Source organism: Callithrix jacchus, chromosome X (assembly GCF_049354715.1).
Source record: "Callithrix jacchus isolate 240 chromosome X, calJac240_pri, whole genome shotgun sequence".
Lineage (NCBI taxonomy): Eukaryota > Metazoa > Chordata > Mammalia > Primates > Cebidae > Callithrix > Callithrix jacchus.
In genome coordinates, this window is record NC_133524.1 from 111,770,566 (window position 1) to 111,796,722 (window position 26,157).

Genomic DNA, 26,157 nt, shown 5'->3' on the forward strand with positions numbered 1-26,157 from the left:
CCACAAGATAGTGTTAAAAAGTAAGGCTCGGTTCATATTCCTTGGTCTTGCCTATATTTTAATTGAACTGTTCTCTATTTTAGGCATCTAACTAAAGGTAGTAGATAGCCTCTTGACTAAAATTAACCATCAATTATTTGTGGTTATGAATTAATTGGATTAGAAATCATGCACAAGAACAGTGGATAGTAAATTTGATACATCAAGTTGGTTGAGTTTTTGCCTGTCAGTGCTGTGGTAGAATAATGACAGGGCACTGAAACAACTTTCCCATATTGACCTATACCCGCCCACGTGGCCCAAGTTAAGGTTACTGCTGGAAAAACGTGGCAATTTGGCTATTCAGATTATAGATTACAGAGTATAGAAGAGGGAGAGGAGCCTCTGAGGTCTGGAGTTTAAAAGCTTTGCTTATCCGGGAAAAAAAAAAAAAAAAAAAAAGGACTTGGTTGATGCATATTCAGCCTTGAAAACAACTAGGGCAGAAAATATTTAAGAGATTTTGACTTTGTATTCTTTACCCAAAAACCCTTTGTCTCCTGCAACAGCCTCTGAATGACTGGAGCACTCCATTTTCTTGCTGTTTCTTTTCTTGTTTCTGAGCCTGAAAACTAGAACAACCTTAAAGCCCATAGTTCTGACCCCAAGGCTAGCATTGGCACAGATTAGCTGGAAATGGATTTAAGGTGCACCTGAGTTACTAGAGTTAACTACACTGGTAGATAGGCCCCTCTAGTGGAAGTGAGGTGACAATATAATTTTAGATTGAAATAACAAATGTTTAACCTCAAAAAAGGGGAGTTATTACCACTCAACTAGGTTAAAGTGGTAAGGGGGTAAGTTCTTTTTTAAGTGGTGTTCAATGAGAATCATCGCTAACAAACAGATTCATTGCTAGGCTTCCAGTCCACAGCATTTCATTCTCCTGTGATGCCTGCTCATTGAACACCACCCCCAATATTGCTGACTTCCTTTTTTGCTGGTATGATATAATGAGTCCAAATTTTTATTAAAATTAGGAGACTGGGAGTCAAATTCTTAATTTCTGTTAGAGCTAGCCGATAGCAACTCCTTGCTTTACCTGGGGTGGGGAGCTATTAATAAATTGCGCTTTGCCTTAATACAGATGATTCGGTGTTGAAGTCCAAAGTCTCTAGTCTGATGTAACCATTTAGATTCAATTGAAAAAAATGGCTGGGCTTATGGCATTTTGGGTAGAAGGATTAATTAAAACTAGTGAGTAATAATTTGGGTGAGATTAAGCCTCTTATACAAATGGTTACATGCACATTAGACTTTGACTGTGACTATTTATAATGGCAGAATGTCAGTATCCAAGGCACTGTCAGAAACTCAATGAGATTTTTCTCCCAGGCGAACAGAATCCTGTTACTGAAAAGAAAAGGGCAGCTTGGCCATGGTGCTTGAGCACCAAAGTGATTCTTTTTGGTGATGCTAAGAGGACACAAGAAAGTCCCCTTGCCATTATCTCATATTCTGTGTTAGGCATTATTTCTACTTGGATTTTCATGAAATGTACTGACAGTGTTCTTAGCACATATGATAAATTCATGAGTTTGCTGCTGTCTAATATAATCCATGTCGAATGTATAAGCCGAACTGTTTCTGTTTTGCTGTTTGGTACAGATTCCAAAAGTAGCTGGTGTAAAATAAAATTTGAAAATGAATATCTCTCAATACATGACAACATGGGGTAACTGTTTTTAGAATCATATTGTCTTTGCTCATATGACAATTTTCCTTTTGGTGAAGAATGATCCAGAAGGCAAAATTTTTGAGCTGTGAAAATAATAAAAGACATTTAGAAGAAATCAGATGGGTCATGTTTTGAGTGTGTATTATTCTAGAGAGTGATATACCACATAATGTATATTCAGTGTGTTGGAGGTTTCAAGGCTTTTTGGATACATTACAATGTTGGAAGCTCGTTTATATACCAGTGGTCATGACTAGCTGATTTTAGTTATGAGAAAGGTTTGGTTAAAGTTATGGAAACAGTCTAATCATGAAATGTCAGTCTTAGGAGAAGGTCTGATTATACTTGGGCCAATTTATTTTCATTACAGAGGTGATGCCGTTTCAAAAGATTCAGGATAAATTTAATAATATAAAATTCTGCCTTATTCTTGACACTTGGAAGATAAATATTAGTGAGTATAACCTGTTTTAGGGATAAAGAAGCATTGTTGGTATATGAAAATGAAAATGCTAATTATGTTGAAGTTGGCCTCAGAGGAACTAGATTCTAGAAAGGGCTCTGCCATTAACTCGTAATTTGACCTTCAGAAAGTCATTTAAAATTATTATATTGATAACTGAGTAGATATATGTGCCAGGTACCATGCATGCCTTTGTTTATGAAAAGAGAAGATAGCTCAAGCTTTTTGGTTTGCTGAGATTTCTTTTTTCAAATATTCATAATCTGACTTATTTCAATCATCAGTTGACTGTTCAAACTTTGATGCAATTGTATTGAAACAAGCTAAATACTTTTTCGCAAATTGATGACTATTCAGGAAAGTGGTCACCAGTGGGTTATTCTTTGACTAATGTTAGTTCTTTAAAATAAAGAGGTGCCATTTATATAATTCCTTAACAGGGATTTTTGCTGCATTAAGCCTACTGATTTTATAATATGAGAAACCTTACGTTTTCATAAAAGTTTAGAATTTTTTTTATAATGAGGTAGTGTTACTTATTGGAAAAGCACTGAGCACAGAATTTAGGGTCTTTTAGTCCTCAGCAGTCTGGACAGATAGATCATCTTAAGTAAATCATTGAAATTTCCTGTAGTCATATCTAGGTTTCGCCTTATTTTTAAGCCATGTGTTTCCAATCTACATATTTCACAAGCATGGTGAAAGGATAAGTGAGAAACGTGAAGCCTTGGCTCTTATGCAGACAGGTGCTATATAAATTCAAAGTACTGCAGTAGTATATCATAGAAACACTAAAGCTTTAACAAGAGTTTACAGAGATGGCAGGGTTCTCATCACGTAAGTCTTGCTACATTTTTCCTTGTCTGTAAAAGTTCTCTAGCCATCCAACTTTTACAAGCAAAGGAAAAATAAAGCCAGACATATTATAATGAAAAATAAAAGAATAGGTTGATAACAATAGAATGAAAACCTACATGTGATACTTTCTTCTATTTCTTACCTCAAATATTGTGCAAAGTAGCCCATTAAAGCCATTAATTGGGTGATGATTTTTCCCCTTTTTAACTAACTACTGAGTAGAATTTTGGTCTTCAGTGGTAATTGTTACAGAGTCCATTGACTTACCACCTCATTTTTAGTTTTGTGATTGCCCATAATGGGAGGTTTCATGTAAAAAAAACTAATGAAAAGTTAAGTTTTTCCTCCTCCTAATTGCAGTCTAAAGGAGGACAACATGCAGGTATGGGAAACTGCATAGTGGAAGAGATAATCTATACATTTAAGTAGCATGCTATCAATAACACAGAAAATGGCCAGGCACAGTGGCTTACATCTGTCATTTCAACACTTTGAGAGGCCAAGGTGGGCAGATCACTTGAGGCCAGGAGACTAACCTAGCCAACATGGTGAAAACCTGTCTCTACTGAAATACAGAAAATGAGCTGAGCACAGTAGTGCAGGCTTATAGTCCTAGTTATTCAAGAGGCTGAGGTGAGAGGATTGCTTCAGCCTGGGAGGCAGAGGTTGCAGTGAGCTGAGTTTGTGCCACCGCACTCCAAGCCTGGACAACCGAGTGACACCCTGTCTCAAAAAAAAAAACAACAACAACAAAAGACAGAAAATGTGAGAAGTTAAGTTGAAAAATAAACACCCTCAAAGCTATTAACTTGAATTTTCTTTTCTTTTCCAGTCAGGATCTTGCTCTGTTGCCTATTCATGCTCTGTCCTGTTCATGGAAAATATAAGTCTGATTCCATTAAGCTGTGATATTCATACACCCACAAGTACATAAATACTTATGTGTGCTTATGTATATTATATAAAGTCTTGTGTGGTATATAAATATAACGTTTTTACTTTCTGTAAAATAAAATTTAAGGGCCATTTGATAGTTTTGAATATTCATATAATTGTGTTCCACATTATAAGCTCTAATTACATAGTGTTGCACTCAGATTGACATTCTGCTATTGACACTGAAAATAACACTGTCATTCAGAAATGAATGTAATTTTCAAGCTTTTATCATATATTTCTTAACTTACTTGAATGTTTCCATTTTTGCAATTTCTTATTGTTCATTTTAACATTTTGGGACTTGTGTTTCAGATCAGGGAAAATTACCATTATATGGTGTAAAGAGTTTGCTCAGAGGCAAAAATGATACGAAATTGTCCCTAGGGCACACCCTATTGCTATAATATTCAATATGTATGAATTAGTTAATCTACTGGGAAAGTGTCTTATGTAGTGTGTACTTTAAAGATGTTTTCAATCATTTTGCTTTGGATTAGAAAAATTCAAGGTAACTGTAATTTAAAATGCTCATTTTATGTTTACTTTATATGTAGGAAAAGACATTTTAAAAATTAGAATAACACTATATCCCATTCTTTTATTACATTATAAACATGTTTTCAAGTAATCAAATTTTTTTAAATGTTTAAAATCACTGCAGTATATTTTACATAATAGATATTTCATAATTTACTTCAGTAATTCCGGGTTGTTGGACATTTGTTTCCATATCTTATACATAATGCTTCAGTAAGCATTCGTAGTCCAACATCATTTTCAACTCTATCATTATTTCTTAGAAGAGAAATCGCCAAGATTGTTTTAAAGATGAATTCCTTTGACAGTCTCTGAAATTTAAACATTGGCTTAAACAAAAATATAGTCTTGATTTCAGACAGAGGGATTTAAAAAAAAGAAGGCCGGGCGTGGTGGCTTACGCCTGTAATCCCAACATTTTAGGAGGCCAAGGCGGACAGATCACTTGAGGTCAGGAGTTTAAGACCAGCTGGCCAATGTGGCAAAACTTCGTCTCTACTAAAAATACAAAAAAAAAAAATAGCTGAGCATAATGGCTCATGCCTGTAATCCCAGCTACTCGGGAGGCTGAGGCACGAGAATCTCCTGAACCCAAGTGGCAGAGGTTGCAGTGAGCTGAGATTGTACCACTGCACTCCATCCTGGACAACAAAGCAAGACTCTTTCTTAAAAAAAAAAAAAAAGGCCATACTTTATATAGTGTATTGTATTATATGTGACTCTAAACTGGAGCTTGTTTAGGTAAAGTATATGTCTTGGAAGTATTTTGGTTTTCTCTGATCTAGTTAGCAGGTGCAAAGCAGGATGAGGTAGGATCCTGTGCCGTGTACAATCATAGGAAGTTCTATTTTTTTGAAACGGAACTGTTAATGGGGGAAGGGAAACAGGTTTATTTTTAAGAAGCCTTTATATTTCATATCATTCTAAAACTCAGTTCAAGTATACAAAGTCTATTTGTGCCCATGAGCATTCAGTATCCTAAAGAAACGTTTAAGCCTGGCGTCGACTAAAAGACTATTTGCTGATATGCCCTTTTATCTCAGGCTATTGGTTTCTTAAAGTACTTTGATATCACTCAGTAAACTACAGTTAAACTCAAAGTTTTACATTTCATTCAGGTTGCTTAAATAATATTACTAAACATAGGTTCAATAGCAGTAAAAATTCTGATGCCGACACTTAATTTGTGCCTGGTTTCAGTATATGGCAACTCCTTAATTTACAGGCATTTGAATTCATAAATATTTTGTGTATTTAGATGGCTCATTGTACATTACATATCCCTCCTCAAACTTAACCCATGCCATTTCACAGGCCCTTCCCTGGTGTTTTTCTCTTTCTTCCAGTTCACTAGCCTCACCAAGGACTTTGTTGGTCTGGGAATTCCATTATGACCTAGAAGTGACTTGGATGATTCCTCTGACCCACACAACGCATTCTCACTACCTTTCTATTTTTTTTCAGGAGGATCATGTACATGCTATGTTGCCTAGTCTGAATGGATTTTAGCATTAAGTATGGGTTCCAATGGCTCTCCCATTTTATATCTCTGTGGCATTGAGGAGGTTTCTTAACTCTTCTGAACCTCAGTTTCCCCATGTATAAAATGAAAATAATCCACTCACTTTTAACATTGTTCTTATAATTACATGAGACCACTTATAAAGCAACTAGCATATATATAGTAGGTGCTCAATAAGTATTTTCATTTACAGGCTGATTAATGTGGCCTTAGATGATTTTTACGAGGTATCTATATCTACTCTTTTTCTCTAATTTGAGCACCTTGCCTTTTTTTTTTTTTTTTGAGATGGAGTCTTGCTCTGTTGCCCAGGCTGGAGTGCAACACTGCGATGTCGGCTCACTGCAACATTGACTTCTGGGGTTCAAGCAATCCTTATGCCTCAGCCTCCTGAGTAGCTGGGATTACAGGCGTGTACTACTGTTCCTGGCTAACTTTTTTTTTTTTTTGTATTTTGCTTTTTAGTAGAGATGGGATTTCCCCATGTTTCCCAGGCTGGAAAGATTTTATATATTAGTGGGGTTTTTTTTGTGTGTGTTTTATTTAATGGTGTTAGAAAAATGCTGCTTTTTATTGTTTTTCACTGTGAATGTGAAAGATTGTAGCCATGTTTCAGGTTGAAGAAACTTCTTTGCTTAGCTCAGAAACTTGTTTATAATTTAATTTATTCTTTTGTGAGGATATGTAAAGAACTAGACAAGGCCGGGCACAGTGGCTCATGGCTATAATCCCAACTCATTGAGAGGCCAAAACAGGCGAATCAGTTCAGCTCAGGAGTTTGAAACCAGCCTGGACAACATAGCAAAACCCTGCCTCTACTAACAATACAACACTTAGCCGGTCAGGTGCGGTGGCCTATGCCTATGGTCCTAGCTACATGGGAGGCTGAGGCACAAGAATCACTTGAGCCCTGGAGGCAGAGGCTGCAGTGAACCAAGACCACACCACTTTGCTCCAGCCTGGGCCACAGAACAAGGCTCTGTCTCAAAAAAAAAAGAAAAAGAAAAAGAAAAAAAAGAAAAGAAAAGGAAAGAGAGAAAAGAACTCACCTTTAAAGAAAAATTGGAAACATGGCTTAATAAATTACAGACACCATTATAAACTCAAGGCCACTAACAAATATAGCTTAAATCAGAATGAAAGGTAATAGGTAATGTTGACACCTGACTTGAGGAGGAGAAAAAAAAGTAGGGGCAAAGAGAAAATACATTACTCAAAACGTAAAATGCTGAAGATTGCAGAGGGTTATAAAGTAAATCAGTATGTTTCCATGACGACATGTAGCCTTTAAAAATTGGTGAATGTAAAACATATTTATGATGCCCATTATTTCATCTAATGGAAATTTTCAAAAGCAAAAACCAGGAAATGATGAAGGTTATTGACACATTCAGCAAATATTTTGAGCAGTTTGTGGGTCTCCATTGTAAAGCTGCAGTTGAAGCATTTTTACAAGTGGGTATGAATAATTACAATTTTATATTTTGTCCTGTGGTAATTAAAAAGCAAGTAGACCCAAATTATTATTAAGTATAACTAACAGAAAAGTGCTATTGATCGATTTACATGTATGAAAATGTAAGCCAACCCATGCATTTAGTATTTTATCCTCAAACAAGGTGTTCCAGCTTTAGTTAACATTCACATAAAAAGCAAACCAGTGGCTGGGCATGGTGGCTCACACCTGCAATCTCAGCACTTTGGGAGGCTGAGGTGGGAGGATTGCTTGAGCCTAGGAGTTCAGAACCAACCTGGGTAAGGTATCAAGACCCTGTTTCTTTAAAAAATAAGAAATAAATAAATTTTAAAAAGCAAACTAAAATATATCATCTATTAGGCGCTAGCAGAAGGGGAAAAATTCTCTAATCAGAGATTTGTGTAGGAAGAAGGGAAGGTTAATGAGTATCTTGAAACTGTAAGTGTTAAAGAAGGCTTATAGGCCATTGGTAAATAGATGTAAAACTCAGGGAAACTTATAAATGTGCCTGAAGTTCTTAAGTATATATTAAGATGGTACAAACTACAGAAGAATAATAGTTAACCAAAAATACTAATATGGACAATTACTTAATTAGTCTATTTCTGGATTGGTTTCATCATTCATTCAACTACCATAAGTTTGATACAGACTGTTAGGTGCTAGGGCTACAAATATGGATAAGATACTCCTACAGTATAGTAGAACAGAAAGACACAAAAATAATCTTGGTTCTCATGAAACCTAAAAATATTCATAAATGTACAAAACGAATGTAGGCTGTGCGCCATGGCTCATGCCTGTAATCCCAGCACTTTAAGAGGCTGAGCTGAGGTCTGGAGTTCGAGACCAGCCTGATGAACATGGTGAAACCTTGTCTCTACTAAAAATAGAAAAATTAGCTGGGCATGCTGGCAGGTGCCTATAATCCCAGCTACTTGGGATGAGGTGAGGGAATTGCTTGAACTTGGGAGGTGGAGGTTGCAATGAGCCAAGATCATGCCATTGCACTCCAGCCTGGGTGACAAGAGTGAGACTCCATCTCAAAAAAAAAAAAAAGAAAATGAATTTAAATATGGCCTTTTTTCTCAGCATAAAATAATTTCTAAATATAAACCTTGTGTGAACAAAGACATCACTTATAACCCAATATAATCAAATCTAAACTAAGAACAAATCGCATTTAAACATTGTTATTTCTGCTTTGCAATAATTATTGCATACCAAAAAAGAGCCCACTATGAGTTAATGTTACTTAAATAGAACATTGCTCAGCCTACAAATGAAGGTCAGCAGACACCAGTGTCTTGGAATAAAATAGCCCTTTGGCAAAAAAATGAACCACACCCCATTTAGTTTTTACAAAAATAAAATTCTTTCCAGCTTTACTAAATTGTAGATGTTGTGCACAGCATGTACTTCTGCAGTAGTTGGTTCTGCAGCTGTGGAAATACTCATGTATGCAGAAGCCCAAAAAACATCTATTCACCATTACTTACACATGCAGCTCTTATACTTTCTGTAGTACCGTATTCTGTTAAGTTTTATTTGACTCATGGATAATAACAAGTAACTACAGGTATAGCCAGCACCTTAATTTCCTACCTTGAACTTCTTCTGGTCACAGACCTTAATTTTTTATTTTTTGAGATGGAGTCTAACTCTGTCACCCAGGCTGGAGTGCAGTGACATGATGAAGGCTCACTACAACCTCTACATCCCACGTTCAAGCAATTCTCCTGCCTCAGCCTCCCTAGTGGCTGGGATTACAGGTGCACACCACACCCTGCTAATTTTATATTTTTTGGTAGAGATGAGGTGTCACATGTTGGCCAGACTGGTCTCAAACTCTTGGCCTCAAGTGATCTACCCACCTTGACCTCGCAAAGTGTTGGGATTATAGGTGTGAGCCACTTTGCCTGACCCGTTGTCACAGAATATGAGCGGGAATACCTAGGATTTCAAATCTGACACTTGTTTCATTTGGTGGGAAAGGATCAAAGTAATGTATGATGTCTGCTGTATATGGTTTTCTTCAAGAGCTGTAATAAATTTCTGCCATGTACCATGGGAAAAAACTGTATTTCTAGGGAGAAAGGAAATAAGCCCTGAGAAAAAGCCTCATTCTCCTAGTTCCTTTCACAGTGTACCTGGCACACCACAGGTCTTGATATTTATATTTGAAAGAGTGAAACATGGATGACCATAAATGTTCCTTGCTGATAACGATTGAATTGGGGAAACCTAATCAGGAAATGAGTGATTTATGAATTACACTGCATAAAATAATGATGTGAGCCTATAAGAAGACTAAACAAATGGCTTCCTTAGTTTTTTATTTTTCTTTAGGTTTTAGTTATTTTCTTCCTTTCTTTCTTTCTTTTCTTTTTTGTGGCAGAGTCTCCCTCTGTTAACAGGCTGGAGTATAGTGGTGCAATCTCGGCTCACTGCAATTTCCACCTCCTGGGTTCAAGCAATTCCCCTGCCTCAGCCTCCTGAGTAGCTGGGACTACAGGTTTGTACCACCACGCCTGGCTAATTATTGTATTTTAGTAGAGATGAGATTTTACTTTATTGGCCAGGTTGGTCTCGATCTCGTGACCTTGTGATCCACCTGCCTCAGCCTGTTGGGACTATAGGCGTGAGCTGCTGTACCCGGCCAGGTTTTAGTTATTTTCAGTGAAGGATTATGAGTGAATGTTATCAATAGTGTTTTCACTGTGAGAACTTCTAAACTCTAGAGTCAAAGAGAAAATTGGGATGTATTAATATTTTCACTTTTATGGCAGCTTTATTAAGATATAATATACCATCTATTTTAATAGATTTTAGGATATTCACAGATACATGTGACCTTCACTGGTCAATTTCCAAACATTTTCATCACGTCAGAAAGAAATCCCATATACTTTAGCTATCACCTTCCACAGCACAGCACTCTAACCCCACAACCCTAAGCAACCACTAAACTATTTCCTGTCTCCATTGAGTTCCCTATCCTGGACATTGCATATAAATGAAGTCATATGATAGGCAGTATTCGTGACTAGTTTCTTTGACGTAGCATAACATTTTCAAGGCTCATATACCTTGTAGCAAGTATCAGTACTCCATTCCTTTTTATTGCTAAATAATATTTCATTGCATGTGCATACCATATTTTGTTTATCCATTTGTCCATCAGTGGACATTTGGGGTTGTTTCTACATTATGGCTATCATAAATAATGGGACACACAAACATTAAGTGTCTAACCATGAGTCAGCTAATGAGTGACAAGGTAACATTTCATTTATTACTACTCTGTTCTTAATATAAATCCTTGCTTTGAGCACTACTGATTTTTCCATGTAAGTTTAGCTATTTTTTTCTTGTTTCCTGATGCTTATTGGCTTATCATTGACTTGTTCTCAATAATGTTTTCCTTAGTAGTATATATACTTGAATAATAGAAAGCCTGTAAAAGTTGTATAATCATCTTTTCTAAAACTTACTGTATAATAGACAGTTAGCACAATTTTTTTTGAGACAGAGTCTCATTCTCTCACCCAGGCTGGAGTGCAGTAGCACAATCTTGGCTGGCTGCAACCTCTGCCTCCTGGGTTCAAGAAGTTCCCTGCCTCAGCCTCTGGAGTAGCTGGGATTACAGGTGCCCACCACCACACCTGGCTAATTTTTGTATTTTTGGTAGAGATGGGGTTTCATCATGTTGACCAGGCTGGTCTCAAACTCCTGCCCTCATGATCCGCCCACCTTGGCCTCCCAAAGTGCTGGGATTACAGGCGTGAGCCACCGCACCCAGCCTAGCACATTTTTGTTTAATCTCATTTTTTGAACACTATCCTAAGGAGCAAAGACAAGCACTATTAAGGAGTACAGAAGTACATGATAAATGCTTTGAAATGCAATGGTTTCAATCAACCGACAGCATTATTGAGCACAGCTAATATATTTACTTTTTTTTTTTTAATTTTTTATTGCATTTTAGGTTTGGGGGTACATGTGCAGAACATGCAAGACAGTTGCATAGGTACACACATGTCAGTGTGTTTTGCTTCCTTTCTCCCCTTCACCCACATTTGGCATTTCTCCCCAGGCTATCCCTCCCCACCTCCCCCTCCCACTGGCCCTCCCCTTTTCCCCCCAATAGACCCCAGTGTTTAATACTCCCCTCTTTTAAATTTACTCTTGAAGTATGAAATACATCCACATAGAACAAAATTGAAAACCTGTAAAGGGCCATAATGATAAATTAGCCTGTAACACTTGATAGTTTTAGAAGACGTCAGCGTGTTATGTTTAGGAATTTTGACGTTAATTTTGAGGGAGTCTATCTTTTGACCTTTTAGGGGTGAATATGAGAATGAGGGAATATAAAAAGATGATTAAAAGAATCACCAGGTTAGAAATGATGGCTCATGCCTGTAATCCCAGCACTTTAGGAGGCCGAGGCAGGAGAATCGCTTGAGCTCAGGAGTTGGACTCCAGCATGGGCACCAGAGCGAGACTTCATCTCTACTAAAAATAAAACAAAATTATCCAGGCATGGTGGTGTGTGCCTGTAGTCCCAGCTACTCGGGAGGCTGAGGCGGGAGGGTTTCTTGAGTCCATGATCGTGCCACTATACTTGAACGTGGGTGAGAGAGACCCTGTCTCAAAATAAATAAAATCATTGTCTTCAATTTCAGATTGTTCCTTAAAGCATCCTTGACCCCAGATTCACCGGATCAAAATCGCTAACGACCCATAAAACTTTACTCTGTCATTATCTTCTGGAGTCAACCCACAGATAAATTTTTGGATGTAGTTTCCTTATTCTTTTGGGCAGGCAGAACCTTGCAGATCCTTTAGGAAAGGATAGGCATCTCTGAGAAAGGTGGGCTAGAGTTCAGTCAAAAAAACAAAAGGTACAACTTTCCGGAGTCCCATTTAGAACTTCCTACACATTTAATAGACCTTTGCTAATTACTAACAATGTGCCTGGTACACTAAGATAAATAAAACAACATACCGTCATTTGAAGCATTAAGAGTCTAATCCACCTACTGATTTTTACAAAGGAGGCAACTGAAGTCTGATTTTGGCTTGCCTCAACATAGAAGTGTCCAGGACAATGGTGGAGGATCAGGTCGCCGTCATTGGAGACCCAGATTGTAGTAATGGAACTGCTCCATCATTCTCGCTATGTATTTAAACTCCACATCCATGGTCAACTTCGTTTAGGTCATATTAAACCCAGAGTATTCATATGCTGACAAAACGTCAGTCCTTAAGCACTGATCATAAAGAGTTTCCTATATTATATGTAGTATATCCAAAATATTTTGAGAACTCTAGTTCCAGTATATTGAAATATTGAATATACATTATAGGGCTTATCACTCCTGCTTTCTTTTTGTTGTTGTTGTTGTTAAATTGAGACAGAATCTTGCTGTGTTGCCCAGACTGGAGAGCAGTAACGTGATCTCGGCTCACTGCAACCTCTGCCTCCCGGATTCAAGCACTTCTCGTGCCTCAGCCCCTGAGTAGCTGGGATTACAGGCGTGTGCCACCACGTCTGGATGATATTTGTATTTTTTTTGTAGAGATGGGGTTTCGCCATATAGGCCAGGTTGGTCTCAAACTTCTGACCTAAAGTGATCCTCCCGCCTCGGCCTCTCAAACTGCTGGGATTACAGGAGTGAACCATCATACCCAGCCCACTCCTGATTTCTTCTAAACTGGATTTTATCATTCTCAGAGTCACTCTTTCCTCTCTCTATTACTCCTTGACTAGAAAAAAAGTTCATTTCGTTTATTTATTTATTCACTTATTCAAGTATTATTCGAGTACCTTATATATGTCAGATTATCTTCTAGGCACTGGGAATTACAGCCATCAATGAAAGACACAAAAATCACCATCCTTATGAAGCTTACATCCTACTAGGGGAGAAATAGAAAATAAATAATGGTTTTATATATTAGATGCTAATGTGTTAGGGAGAAAAAGTAAGATTAATGGTATAGGAAGTGGGAAGAAGGGTATTCCCATTTCAAAATATGTGGTCACAGAAGACACTACTGAGAGGGAGGTATTTCAGGCAAGATATGAAGGAAATCAAGGAGTTATCCATGTACATAATTTGGGGAGAAGTGTCACTTGAACAAGTAAAAAATATGTCTAATAGCAGATACCTAAATCATCACACTTTGATGTGTTTTAGCCCTGAAATTTTCCTTTATGATATCTCCTTTTTATTTTGGTATTGAACAGAAAAAAGTAACTTTCACCCAGATCAAACACTCTAGTGGAGTCATGACTCCACTGACTACATATGCTAAGAATATTGTGTCAGAAGTTAGGTCAAAAAAGTTTTGAAAATATAAAGTGGGAATAATGTTTAAAGTCATATTAAACCCAGAGTACTCATATGCTGAGTAATGTTTAAATAATGTTTAAAGCAGGATATGGAATTAATGCAAGTAAATATTCTTCATTTTCCCTATTTTAATTATACTATATTCTGTGTTTAATTCTGAATTAGATTTTTTAATTACATGTTTTATTTTGAGATGATTGTAAATTCACACCTACTTGAAGACATGGCACAAAGAGATCCTGTGTACCTTTACCCAGTTTCTTCCAATGATAACCTCTTACAAAACCATAGTACAATAGCAAAACCAGTGTTGACATGGATACAGACGAGATGCAAATGAGTTTCATTACCACTAGATTCTTTTTTATTGCTCTTTGATAACAACACACACCTCCTTCCTCCCTGACCTCCGTTTTTGACCCCAGCAAAGCACTAATCTGTTCTCCATGTCTGTAATTTTGTCATTTAGAAATATTGTATAAACGGAATGATATAGTATGCAGCCATTGCAGATTAGCTTTTATTCACTGAGCATAATTCTGTAGAGATTCATCTAAGTTGTTGTGTATGTCAATATGTCAATACCTTGTTCCTTTTCATTGTTGGTTGGTATTCCTTGGTGTGTATATATCAAAGTTTATTTAACCATTCACCCATTGAAGGATATCTGGGCCATTTCCAGTTTTTCAGTTATCACAAATATTTGTGTACAGGTGTTAGTGTGAACTTAAGTTTTCATTTCTCTGGGATTAATGTCTGAAGAGTGCAATTGCTGAGTTGTATCAGAATTGCATGTTTGGTTTTATAAGAAATTGCCAAAGTGTTTGCCCAGAGTGACTGTGCCTCCACCAGCAACGTATGAGCAATCCAGTTTTCCACATCCTTGCCGGCCTTTGGTGGTGTCACTCTTTTTTATTTTAACCTTTCTGAGAGGGGTGTAGTGATAGCTCATTGTAGTTTCATAATAGCTAACAATGTTTAACATTTTTTCATGCACTTATTTCCCATCTTATGCCCTCTTCAGTGAAATGTCTGTTCATGTCTTTTGCCTATTTTTCTTTTTTAAGATAGGGTCTTGTTCTGTTGCCCAGGCTGGTGTGCAGTGGCACAATCAAGGCTCACTGCAGCGTCAGCATCTTGGGCTTAAGCAATTCTCCTGCCTAAGCCTCCCAAGTAGCTGGAATTACAGATGTGTACCACCATGCCCAGCTAATTTTATTTTTTGTAGAGTTGAGGTTTTGTTATATTGCCCAGGCTGGTCTGAAATGCCTGGCCTCTAGCATACTACCCCCTTGGCCTCCCAATGTCCTGGGATTACAGACATAAGCCACCATGCCCGGCACTTTTGCCCGTTTTCTAATTGGATTATTTGTGTTTTTACTATTGTGGAGTTTTAAGAAGTCTTTATATATTCTAGATTTTAATTTTTTATCAGATATGTGGCATACAAATATTTTCTCCTAGTTTGTAGAGCATATCTTTTTATCTTCTAAACAATCTTTCACAGAACAAAAGGATTTATTTTGATGAGGCCCAATTTATCAATATTTCCTTTGATGGATTGATTTTTGGTGTCATGTCTGAGAACTCTTCATCAAATCAGTTCCTGAAGAATTTCTCTGTTTTTCCCACTAAAGTTTTATAGTATTATGTTTTACAATTAGGTCTGTGATCCGTTTTAAGCTAAGTTTTGTATAGGGTGTGAAGTTTAGATTGAAGTTCCTTATTTTTTGTTTTGATGTATGTTTGTCCTCCACTGACAAGCTTTTCCACACCCTTGTGAAGAATCAGTTTAACATATTTGTGTAGATCTATTTCTGAGTTCTCTGTTCTGTCCCGTTGTTCTGAGTATGCATTTCTCTGTCAGTATCACACTGTCTTGATTACTGTAGCCACATAGTCTGACCTAATGCCAGGTAGAGTCTACCTACCTTATTTTGCAGCAGTTTTAGGTGTTCTAAGGCTTGTTCTTTTTGATGTTAATTTTTAGAAAAAGCTTGTCTATAACTAAAAAAACTGTTCTAGGATTTTGAGAAGAATTGAATTAATGAATTAGACTTTTGAAATTGCATATGTAATCTTAATAACGTTAAAAATGATAATTCTGTTAAGGAAAACAGTTTAGTTCCTTTCAAAGTCTAATGCTAGCTCGTATTTTCTGAAGAAATGTGTATTTTTGATTTTGAAATTTTTGAATGAATAGTAGCAGTTTCTTTTTTATTTTTTAAATTTTTTGTGTGGAGATTGGGTCCCACTATGTTGCCCAGACTGGTCTCAAACTCTTGGTCTCAAGCAATCCTTCTGCTTCAGCCTCCCCAAATCCTGGTATTACAGGCATGAGCCACCATGCCTGGCCAGGAGTTTCTTTTTCTTTCTTTTTTTCTCTTTTTCTTTTTTTTCCCCTCTTTTCTTTCCTCTCTCCTCTTCCCTCCCTTCTCCTCCCCTCCCCTCTCTTCTCTTTTTTTTTTTTTTTTTTGACAGCAGAGTCTTGCCCTGTCTCCCAGGCTGGAGTGTAATGGCATGATCTCAGCTCACTGCAACCTCTGCCTCCCGGATTCAAGCGATTCTCTTGCCTTAGCCTCCTGAGTAGCTGGGATTACAGGCACGTGCTACCATGCCCGGCTAATTTTTTGTATCTTTGGTAGAGCGGTGTTTCACTATGTTGACCAGGCTGGTCTCAAACCCCTGACCTCGTGATCCACCCACCTCGGCCTCCCAAAGTGCTGGTATTACAGGCGTGAGCCACAGTGCCTGGCCAGCAGCAGTTTCTTTTTAGCCATAACGTGGATGACCTTTTATAATGGCCAAAATTGAAGTTTTCAAAGTAATGACACATTTTGATTTAGGTATATAACCGTCAAGTTCTAAATCACTAATATGTTTTTAAATTTAAAATTTTTTGAAGGTTTGCTTCTGGAATTTTTAAGATCACCCATTAGATTTATAAGGCTGTTAATAAGATTCCTAAACCTATTGTTTTGCCTTAAGGAAAGTATGGTTTACCTTTTCTGTTGTCTCAAACAAATTCATCTCCTCATATAGCAAAATGGAATATGCTACTAAAGAGTTGAAATTTAGGATATTGGGGTTTGGGATATGTTTATTATTCATGAATAGTAAGTCAAAAGTTTTTAAATGAAAACAATTATGTATTCTCTTGCTTTGATCATTGATTCTGCAAAATAAAATCTTAAAAATTACAAAAAGCATCTGATAAACTTAATTTAAAAGAACACTCAGAAATTTACTTTCAGGTATTTTTTAAAAAAAGAGGAAAGCTGTCAAACTGATTAGGACTGAAGAAGAACTGAAGAGAAAATGTCACCTTGTTGGTTTTGGGTGAGGGAAAATTGAATGAGATCATGCTCTCATTTCTATCTTCCTTTCTTAAGATAAAGCTTTTCCACTCTTTGGTCTGCTTACTGATTCAGGGTGGTAGGCACAAAACAGAACGTTCTGGTTATATTTTCCATCTTGTTTATATTTAAATTGGCTCTTTATTCTTTAATAAAGTATATTTATATTGTGAATGTGGGATTAAGTGGTTAGACTTAGCAGGAATTTGAAAATCACCGTCCAAATGTACTACCTTAACTACAGTAGCAGCATTACTTCTATAATGAAAACTTCCCTAAGTTATAGCATCTGGCCCATAGCGTTATCATTACAGTGAAGTTTATCATTGCTTGTATTAGTGATATGTTACTTCTCACTCCTAACCCTCTTAGTTAATGTAAAACTATAATTTAGAAAGTGTGATTTAAAGAAGATGCAACATAATGGTACTCATATGGTAAACATATATCCATATTTCTTTCTTCACATTTGATTTATCTGCATTTTAAAATTTATTTGGTATAACGAGAAACTTTTTTTTTTTTTTACTTTAGGTTCTAGGGTACATGTGGAGGTCATGCAGGGTTGTTGCATAGGTGCCTACATAACCAGGTGGTTTACTGCCTCTATTCCCCCTTCATCTATATCCAGCATTTCTCCCCATGTTCTCTCTCCCCACCCTCAAATGTCCCTCCCCTAGGCCCCCCCTCACTGCCCCCAGTGTGTGATGCTCCTCTCCCTGAGTCCATTTGTGCTCATTGTTCAACACCTGCCTATGAGTAAGAACACGCGGTGTTTGGTTTTCTCTTCTTGTGTCAGTTTGCGGAGAATGATCATTTCCAGATTCATCCAAGTCGCTACAAAGGACATGAACTCATCGTTTTTTATGGCTATATAGTATTCCATGATGTATATGTGCCACATTTCTTTGTCCAGTCTATCATTGATGAGTATTTGGGTTGGTTCCAGGTCTTTGCTATTGTACACAGGGCTGCAATGAACATACGTGTGCATGTGTCTTTATAATAGAACGATTTATAGTCCTTTGGGTATATACACCCAGTAATGGGATTGCTGGGTCAAATGGAATTTCTATTTCTAGATCCTTGAGAAATCACCACACTGTCTTCCACAATGGTGGAACTAATTTACACTCCCACCAACAGTGTAAGAGTGTTCCTATTTCTCCACATCCTCTCCAGCATCTGTTTTCTCCAGATTTTTTAATGATTGCCATTCTAATTGGCATGAGATGATACCTCAATGTGGTTTTGATTTGCATTTCTCTAATGACCAGTGATGAGGAACATTTTTTCATATGTTAGTTGGTTTTTTGGCCTCATGTATGTCTCCTTTTGAAAAGTGTCTGTTCATATCCTTTGCCCACTTTTGAATGGATTTGTTTGTTTTTATCTTGTGTATCTGTTTTAGTTCTTTGTAGATTCTGGATATTAGCCCTTTGTCAGATGGGTAGATGGCAAAAATTTTTTCCCATTCTGTTGGTTGTTGGTTTGCTGTAATGATTGTTTCTTTTGCTGTACAGAAGCTATGAAGTTTAATTAGATCCCATTTGTCTATCTTGGCTTTTTTTGTCATTGCTTTTGGTGTTTTAGTCATGAAGTCCTTGCCTATGTCCTGGATGGTTTTGCCTACATCTTCTTCTGGAGTTTTTATGGTGTTAGGTTTTATGTTTAAATCTTTAATCCATCTGAAGTTAATTTTAGTGTAAGGTGACAGGAAGGGGCCCAGTTTCTACTTTCTGCACATTGCTAGCCAGTTTTCCCAATACTATTTGTTAAACATGGAGTCCTTTCCCCATTGCTTGTTTTTGTCAGGTATGAGAGACTTTTAAAAGCTCATTTTCTCAATCAGTGAATTCTCAGCTAGTGAGCCAGGACAGTCTACCTCATCAAAAGAACTCTGCTAATTGCTTTAGCCTATTTCTGAGTTAATTAGCTAGAAGAGGGAAGAGAGGTTACTGATGCATAGGTTAGTTTTTGCTAACAGTGTGATTTTTAGGAAGTGAAGACCACAAAAGCTTTTTGACATGTGGCAGAATTCATTATGATGACACTTTAGCTGTACCAGGTAACAGATTGCCAGATAAAACACCAAACAAGTGAGACTGGTCAGTTACAATCCAGTCTCTAGTACTCTGAGCCAGCATAGCATTATGGTTATGGATTCACTTCCCTCCTCAAAGTCATACAATTGAGGCGTCTCAGTAGAAATAAACAAATTTTTGTAGGGTATCTCCCATACATTTGAATGGTAAGAACATATAGCTATTAATACTTTAAGAGACCATGTTATTTTTGCTGCCAATCTTAAGGATAAATCTACATTGTGTTCAGAATTCTGTGTTGAGCCAGACTTAACAATGACCATTATGTGTAGAAAATAGTAACCATTGTTGCTGAATTAAACTGTCTCTGGAGATTTAAACATTTTTTTAAAAAAATTAAGCTAATAGGCCAAGTGCAGTGGCTTGCGCCTGAATCCCGACACTTTAGGAGGTGAGGCAGGCAGATTGCTTGAGGATAGGAGTTTGAGACCAGCCTGGCCTCCATTTCCAAAGCCCATCTCTATTAAAAACATAAAACGATTAGCTGGGCGCCGTGTGTATGCACCTGTGGTCCCACCTACTCAGGATTCAGAGGTGATAGGATCGCCTGAGTCTGGGGGAGGTGATAGGATCGCCTGAACCTGGAGAAGGTTGAGGCTGCAGTGAGCTGTGATTGCACCACTGCACTCAGCCTGGGTGACAGAGGGAGAGCCTGTCTAAAAATTAAATAAATAAAATTTTTAAAAAGCTAATAAAACCTTGATGGCAACATAGCCAAAGAAATTAATCAGAGAAGAGTGGTGATTAGCAACAGAAAGCATAGTGAAATAGTTGAATTACACCTGCCAAAGGAACTCTAAACTATATTATGTAAAGCTCAGGACCATCTACTTGTCTGAAAAAGAAATTCCAAAACTATACACACCAAAAAATTCAGATTTTTCAGCTGGACTTTTTGTGAAAGTTTCCCGCCACCACCCCAAATTCAAAAGAAGTATAAAACAGGCCATTCAAGGCGAACTCCCAATGTAATGGAATTAATTAATTAATTTGTATTGTGTTTTGAAAGTGTATATATGTGCTTGCAAGAATTACATGGAAGAATTAGACTGACACAGAGTGGCTCTCAAAGTGAACATCAGAATCTTAAGGACGTTTTATTAAATAGTAAGTCAACAATTTTTCTCCGTGAATGTGACTCCACAATAATAGCAGAAATCAGAAAATATTTCACATGCAAATATATCTGAAATTCTTCATGGATGTATTTAACACTTTGAAGTGATGGCAACATCTGGTAACAAGTAGAAGCCAGAGTCTTAAAAGCTATGGCTTCATGTTACCACTTCATCTGAATTAGTCATTTAAAGGGGATTTTATATGTCTTTCTAAGAACTGACAAGGTTAATCTTAGACTAGGGCAAGCTGGCAGGAAATGCTAAAGCGGCTCTTTCTTTTGAAGGTTTTGTTATTCCTTGTGAGGTCAAAAAGTAGTTGTTTTAAAATTTGGAAAGCTAATGCAGTGATGTTTTGACTCTTGACAGTGAAATATTTTTCTTTCTTTTTTGGGAAGGGTGTATGTGGCAAGTTTGAGGAAAAACTTGATACATTGAGAGTTCTTTATACTTTCCACTCCACTTCTTTTCTCTCAAAAGTCTTTATTTTCTAAAGGTGCAAAATTTAGAAATTCATTTCGGTTGCCAAATATGAGCATGGATTTGGTGCTATTAGAAGATATAACCTATCATGTGTTTGGCCAGATTAGCTTTCAGGAATTATTGTATTTTTTAGGATTAGCCAATGGAACAAAAGTAGATGCATTTTATCCTTATTTATTTGCTTTGCATCAAAAAGACAAATGCTTAAAGTTTATTCTTGATTATGAAATAAACCACTATAATATATGACACTGAGTTAATTCCTGTAGGATGCAAAGTCTTCCACATACATCCATTTAATAAATATTTGTTGAGTGGCTACTGGATGCCAGGCACTGTTCTATAAGCTGAAAATAGATTGCTGAACAAAACAGACAAAAATTTCACAGCCCTCATAGTGCTTATTAAATATTAAAACAGTAGAGCAATTTTAAATTATTTAATGCTATCACTCAACTTTTAAAGACCTTCGCTGAATGAATTTTGAGAACTTTTGCACATTTTATATACAGCTTGAACGGGGAAAAATATGACATTTTGTTTGGAATCTAGGGCAAGAAGCTAGAAGCTGATAACTAAAGTAAATATTTTCTTCTGTGATTATCATTTTTAGTTTTCATTTATCAGTGTTATACTTTGGCCTCTTGAGGAATGTTACTAGTTTAACTTGTGGATTAATTCTTGAGGATGGGCTTAATTTGTATTGAGGGGAGGTGGTGAAAGGACCAAGTAACCCTGTAAATTAATGTAAAATCATGGCATTTGTAAAAGTAACTTCTGTCATTTGAAAAATTGTAGAATACTTAAATGTATTTAATCCTCCCTGTGGAAAGCGAATGTATTGCTCAGTTATTTTTGCCTATGTGAGTAGTACAAGAGCTGACTCAAAGGAGATGACATGATGGTTCCTGTCCTAAAGTGAAATAAGATGGTGGCTTGTGGTGGAAAAATGATGTGGTCATGCCCATATTTGCTCACATCTCTTTTTGGTTTCCTTTTATAGAGGGAAACCAGGGAAAGACTCATTTCTTATTTTTTGTTTCCTTTTTGTATTTTCTTTCATACACCATTTCCCTTTCTTTTTTTTCCTTAAAATTGCATTATAGTGACTCGCAATTCAATTGGTTCAAGTTGTACTTTGTAATGACATAAATAAATACCCCTTAGAAAAGTCATAGTGGAAGCATTATACCCATTTTAGGGACAGGCACAGCCATTCTGAGCCCCTTGAGGATATGAAAAGCGTGTTGCAGAACTCCTCATATTTCCTGATGCCAACTACTGTAGTGCCTTTTACAGAATAGAGGCTTAATCAGTATTTATCTAGTCAATAAATATGAGCCAGGAAATTTAATTTTGCTCTCCAAAATCCCAAGGACGTTATAAAGCATGCAGAAATTTTTTTAAACGTATTTTATTTATTTATTTATTTGGAAATGGAGTCTCACTGTGTCGCCCAGGCTGGAGTGCAGTGGTGCAATCTCAGCTCACTGCAACCTCCACCTCCCAGGTTCAAGTGATTCTTCCAACTCAGCCTCCAGAGTAGCTGGGACTAGAGGCATGTGCCACCATACTAGGTTAATTTTTTGTATTTTTAGTAGAGGCGGGGTTTCACCATGTTAGCCAGGATGGTCTCGATCTCCTGACCTTGTTATCAGTCCTCCTCAGCCTCCCAAAGTGCTAGGATTACAGGCATGAGCCACCATGCCAGGCCTAAAAATTTATTTTTATGGACTTATTCAAACACATTATGAAAAATAGCATTAAGAACGCCCAGCTTTAACAATTATCAGTATTTTATGTTCTTATTTCATATTTGCTCTCCCCTTCTTTGTTATTTGTTTGAGATTTGCTTTAAAATAATCCACGTATTGTTTTACCCATAAATACTATAGTGCACTTAGTTTTTAATATTTTAAGATAGTAATGTTTGCATTTCATATGGAGTTTTACTTTTAAACCCTTTCTGTGCTAATTTATGCCAGAGACAGAAATTCCTAACTGCTTATCAGAAGAAAAATCTAATTTGTTGTGTATGAGCTGGATAGAGGTTAACTCATTTTGTAACATATACTTCTTTTTTAATCTTTTAAAAAATTTTATTAAAAGTTTCTAAACAGCACTGTCATGTAACTACATGTTATGTCATGACTGTCATGATAAAGTCATGCCTTTTGGACATGAACCTGATTAGCAAAATGTGCTTTGAAGTAGATAAGCTGTAGATTTTTGTCTTCCCTGAATTGATATTAAAGAGATGTTTTTTCTTTTTCACAGTTCAAAAGTATAGAACTCAGGTTAAAACCTAGATATGTAATTTTGTTAATTTTATTTTCAGTTTCAAAATTCTTGTTAAAACCTGCTACCTTATAGGTTTGTTGTCTCTAAAGAAAGTTACATGGCTCCTTCATAAATATTATTGAGTAAAGCACCAGTTTTCAAAAAGTGTGGTGCATGGGCTCTTGGGAGTTAAAACTACTTTGATGATAAAACGAAATTGTTATTTGCTTTTTCACTGTGTTAACATTTGCACTGATGATGCAAAAGCAATAGTGGGCAAAACTGCTGAATCAAGGTAGTGGCACCACACTGTAGTAATAGCCATTGTATTCCTTAGCACCATACCATCACCTTTAGAAACAAAATCTTACAACATGCATTTACAAATGTACTTGATGAAGCGGGAAAAATAATTTTATTAAATCTCAATTCTTAGGTATGCATCTTTTTAATGTTGTGTCTGACGAGATGAGATGTGCACGTAAAGTATTTCTGCTGCATATAAATATATGATGATTGTGATAATTGTCTTGAGGGAAAGTACTTGTGCAGCTGTTTGAGTTGTGAGCTAAACTAGCTGCCTTTTTAAAAATAGAAAACCATTTTTACTTTGAAGGATTGAATTAACTGATTGATTATTCAGACCCAAGTATCTGACAGATACTTTATTTTAAAATGAAGCAAGTGTGCCTGTCACTGCAAGGGAAACAACTGAGAGTATTTGTTGCCAATGCTAAAATTAGAGCTTTCAAGCAAAATTCAATTTTTTGAGAACTTTCATTGGTCACCATTGTATCCGATCATAAGAAGTTGACAGTATAATTAATGAAAATGATTTGTTAGATTTTGTATAATAAAGTGTGTCAGCATTTGGAAGACCCACATAACTTAATGAAACAATATTTTTCCAAATGACCAATGCGTGACGTTACAGAATCGAGCACGGGTAAAAGGCCCTTTCTAAGTACGAGAGAGATGAATAGATTTTGAAGACATCATTGATAGTTTGCCAGACTCTACATAACAGCCAACCTTTAAGAAACTACCACTTCTCAAGTTTTGGTGTGGTACTGAAGAATATCTGTAAGTATCTGGAAAGTGTCTTAAAATATTTCTTTCATTTTACAAGAGTATATATGTAGGAGGCCAGATGTTCTTCATACACTGGAACCAAAACTGGTATTGCAAAAGATTGAATGCAAAAGCAGATATAAAAACCCAGCTTTCTTGTACTAGGTTAAACATTAAAGCCATTTGTAACAATGTAAACAATGCCACCTTCTCACCACACTTTTTTTCAAAATATAGTTATTTTTCATTTAAAAGCTTATGTTAACCTGTAATGGGCTTATTATTTTTAAATAAACAAATATCTTAAAAGTTTCCTAGTTGCAATTTTTGATGTGACAAATACACTGATAGATCTAACCCATGTGTCACCAAGCTCATTGGGATTCTTAGATCCTGAGGCCAAAAAGTTTAGGAATTGCTGAGTTGGGTTTTTTGTTGTTGTTTCCCTCCTTATCCCGTTGCCCTCCCCCTTCACTTTTCTCCCATTCCCCTTTCTTTTCTTTTTTTCTGAGTGAGCTGGAGACCCTCAGGGTAGAAAATTGTAGAGCATGTGAGTTATTCCTTTGTATGTTTTTATTAGCTATGAACAGAGCATGTATGTCTTTTAAATCCGTTCCTTGCCCCTATAGTTCAATGTATTTTGACCTTTTCTTTATCTTAAAATTTCGATTACTTAGTTACACAAATAAAGAGCTAATAAATACTATCAGGGAGACTGTCTTTGGAATATTGAATTTTATATTTTCTTTAGATACAGTCTTACTCTGTTGCCCAGACTGGAATGCAGTGGCGAGATCACAGCTCACCTCCTGGGCTCAAGCTATTCTCCTACCTCAGCCTCCCAAGTAGCTGGGACTACAGGCGACAGCCACCATGCCCAGCTAATTTTTTTTGTTGTTGTTTTTTTGTAAAGATGAGGTTTTGCCATATTGCTCAGGCTGCTCTCAAACTCCTGGGCTAAAGTGATCCACCTGCCTCTGCTTCCCAAGGTGCTGGGATTACAATCACCAGCCATCACGCCTGGCCAGAATATTGAAATTAAGATATATTCTGACTTATTTTTCCCCAAATATGAACAAATTAATTATATAAATGACTTGATTATTAAAATTGACACATCCATGCAACAAGTTTATATACCTAATGCTGTGCCTGGCATGAATTTCCTAAATTTTCCAATAGTGTCCCAAAATTACAGTAGCAGTTTCTTAAATGTAAACTGGTTGCTTGTTTTATATGTTAAATCCCTTTGCTTCTATGGTTCACTCACTATGTTTGTTTGCTTTTTTTTTTCCTTTTCTTTTCTTCTTTTCTTTCTGTTTGTTTTTATAAGTCATTAAGATAGAAAAAATCCTGTTTCATATAAGGAAAATAGATGAGTGTTGTTGAGGTGTATTATTAAGCACAGTGGGAGAGGCCTCCAATGTACATGTAACACACGGAAAGTATACCTAGTGCTGGGTGTGGTGGAGAGTAGGATGTCTGGATGAAAGTCGTAAGAGACTTTAGAAATACTATGACTAGCTCTTGTGTTCCAGCTTCATATCCCACTGATCCTTATATGAAACTCCTGTAACTTTTTAGGGTGTGACTCTTCTTTCCACCCTGGGGTGGGAGTGTGTCCACAAGTGCATGTGTGTGAACTCTTAACTTTATGTTTGTTTTTTGAGATTAAGTCTCGCTCTGTGGCCTAGGCTGGAGTGCAGTGATGCAATCTCTGCTCACTGCAACCTCAGCCTCCCGAATAACTGGGACTACAAGCACACACCACTGCATCCGGCTTTTTTGTATTTTTGGTAGAGACAGGGTTTCATCATGTTGCCCAGGCTGGTCTCGAACTGCTGACCCAGGTGATCCACCCTCCTCAGCCTC

General features: G+C 36.8%; 1 protein-coding gene across 14 annotated transcripts in view; it reads left to right on the top strand.

Moving 5' to 3' along the window:
- The window catches only part of PLS3 (plastin 3), a 93,000-nt gene that overhangs the window by 1,915 nt on the left and 64,928 nt on the right, over positions 1-26,157 (top strand). For 2 of the 14 annotated variants that reach the window (XM_054251347.2, XM_054251349.2), the window contains exon 2: positions 9,912-10,028. The exons of the other annotated variants lie outside the window; for them this stretch is intronic. The gene's annotated coding sequence lies outside the window, so the exon portion shown is untranslated. The remainder of the gene's footprint in view (positions 1-9,911; positions 10,029-26,157) is intronic. 14 annotated transcript variants of the gene reach the window in all.